Consider the following 2,792-nt stretch of genomic DNA (forward strand, 5'->3'; position numbering starts at 1 on the left):
TGCACCGGTTATTTGCAAGTTTTAGATAAAGCTTAGGGACTAGAAAGGGTGCATTATCATGCTAACGCAGTATTAGCTCAGTTAACTATTTATTGATTGAACAAAAAAATTATTTTTTTCGCTTTTATGAGTTAACTGAGTATGTAGTAAAATACCACAAAAATTCTAATTAAGGGTAGTTGACCTATATACTGGTATAATTATACTCATACTAACAAGTATTTTATTCAATAAGTATAAATTTGGTGCATTACTATGTAGAACATTAAGAGTGAACTCACCTGCAACCGACATCCATGCATTTACTGCTCCAATTAAGTTATTCATTTACGTTTAAGCTATTTTTAGATACACCAGTTTATATGTATGGTATTTATGTGCATATGTATGTATGCGTGGTGTTTATTCTCCTTATCCTTATTATCTTGATATTATGTTATATTCACACTCACATAAATGCTTCACACGTACGTTAATTTGTATGTGTATGTAAGTATGTATGTATTTATATGCATATATGTATGTACAATGGAAGCTACAATTCACTTAAGCGTGCAACTAATGCGACTATGCACTAATTACAGCTATATTTCACCTAATTAAATATTTTAATTTTATGCTGCACTAAAGTAATTTTTATAATTTCGTATGGAATAGAATTGCAAAAATTATGAATAAAGAATGTGAAAGTATATTAAAGAGAAAACGCGAAATACTTTTTAATGGTTTAATAAAGTTTTTGAACGAATAGTTTGGCAGTTTCGAAACAGTTGTTAATTTTGCTTTTTGTTTATTTGATACTGCATGATTTTATATGGAATTGAACTCTAAAAATTATGAATAAAGAAAAGTAATGGAAATTGAAGTGAAAAATCGTAAAAATATGGAAGAGAATTAATACAAATTTTGACGGAATATTTTTGCAATTTCGAAATTTTAATTTTTTGTTTTTGTTATTTTATGGCCTTATAACAATTATATTCAATAATTTTTATTGAGCTTAAGGCCGTTTTTAATGAAAAACTAATTGGTTTTCAAATTATTGTTGCTTTTCCACAATAAGTTTTTCATTAAAAACGGCCTCAAGCTCCATAAAAGTTGTTGAATATTTTTATTTTTTTGTTTTCATTTAGACCAAATTCAAAATTTATTTTTCCTTGCTAGTTGATAATTTTATTTGATGACTTTGCAATTCGCAGCTGGAAAATTTCATTAGTAAACAGAATGCAATGCCTCAGTGAGACTGAACTTTATTGCTTTGCTTGTTTTTGCAATGCTCACGTTTTGGATGAATTGTTGTTGTTTCTTTATTTTATTTACTTCTGTAGCGTCAACGCTGCTTCAACAGTCTCACTAGTTGTTGTTGCTGCTGCTGTCAAAGCTATTGCAACAATGAAAGAGAGCAAGAGCAGCTACATATAAAATTTTCCAGTTCAATGACAGTTGGCATAAATGAGATACAGAATAATAAGATAAAATAAAAAATATTTTACAAAAATAAAGCGATAAATCTTTAAGGTAGCCGCGAGTAAACAAATTTTTCCTGCATTTTCTTCAAAAGCTTTTGCCCTTGCCGTGGCGGTTTATTTATATAGTACACATATTCTTGCTGCAGTTGCTTAAAATACTACAGCTCATTTTATATTTCCCAATATGCAAATGTATATATAAATATTTTTTTTTTTACAATTTTAAATGCTAATTTTTCTGCCTCTCAAAAATTCTACACATATTTTTAGTTAAAGCACCGTTTGAACGTTTGAAAAATTCCACATCCGTCGACACGTCCACTTCGCCCTGTGACTCGAACTTGAATGATTGAGCGTCGTACGGTGGCCACAGTCTGGTCATTGTATGGCATACTATATGCATACTTATGTGCGTTGTGGCTGCAATGAAAAATTCTACTTCCTTCTTGAACGGCGAGAAAAACCGACATGCCATCACATTGCACGCCGTAAGTGTGTGTGTGCGTTTGTGTGCTCCATTCGCGCGATTGCGAGTGTATCCATAAAGTTTATATTCCACTCACACGCATCACCCTCTGCTCTTGCTGACCTCTTACCCAAAAAAGCTTCTTTGAATTTTACTTGCACTCTCCAGTCAGTAGACGGAGAAGAGCTGCTACCTCCAATTTCCAGTAACACTCACTCATTTAGTTAGTTACTTTGCTCACAAATACATGCGTGGGCCGTCGAAAGCTTTGCCGCTTTTCCGCCTTGCCGCTAATACAAATCCGTCTTTTATATATTTTTTTCTATGAGCGCTATTTGTGCAGCATGTTGTTAGTCACAGCTGATTTGGGCTGCTAGTGTTTTTGTTATTGCTATTTTTTATTTATTTTTGTTTGATATATGTAATTTCTCAATCGAAGAGCGCAAAAGTTAGAAGCATGAACGGATACGTGGGAGTATTACATTGGGGTATAGAACATGTCTCAAAATGATTCCACGCGCATTGATGACGTTGGTCTACAGTAGTGTACACAAAATAAGGACGCCGTTGGAAAAATATTAGGGAAATTAGCTTTTGTAAGCAGCTACCACCGCCCGTTTGAATTTCGGTTTAACGTTATTGTTTCAAATGTAACAAAAAAAAAAAAATGAAATAAATTATATCACTGAAAATAAAAAAAATTTATCTAAAGAAGTTGCTTAACATAAAGCTAATACCTACTATAATGACAAATGTGGGGATAAATACGTATATGAATATAAAAAAACGATAGAGAAAAATATAGAGATTGAGAAAGTGGTATAGATAAAGAAAGAGACAGAAAAAAAAAATTTAAG

The 2,792-nt window shown here is 31.9% G+C and overlaps 1 long non-coding RNA gene across 4 annotated transcripts; it reads right to left on the reverse strand.

The window, feature by feature from the left end:
- Positions 1 to 280: 280 nt before the first annotated feature.
- On the reverse strand, positions 281 to 1,821 carry LOC118757441. 4 transcript variants are annotated; one of them, XR_004995220.1, is made up of 3 exons: positions 1,749 to 1,821; positions 1,282 to 1,381; positions 281 to 584 (listed from the first exon to the last, which is right to left on the reverse strand). It is a non-coding gene; the product is annotated as an uncharacterized LOC118757441 (long non-coding RNA). The 4 variants fall into 4 exon arrangements; XR_004995219.1 differs by having other exon boundaries at positions 281 to 595; XR_004995218.1 differs by having other exon boundaries at positions 281 to 624.
- Between the last annotated feature and the right edge of the window lie 971 nt (positions 1,822 to 2,792).

Source organism: Rhagoletis pomonella, unplaced genomic scaffold, assembly GCF_013731165.1.
Source record: "Rhagoletis pomonella isolate Grant_MI unplaced genomic scaffold, Rhpom_1.0 Rhpom_scaffold_18031, whole genome shotgun sequence".
NCBI lineage: Eukaryota > Metazoa > Arthropoda > Insecta > Diptera > Tephritidae > Rhagoletis > Rhagoletis pomonella.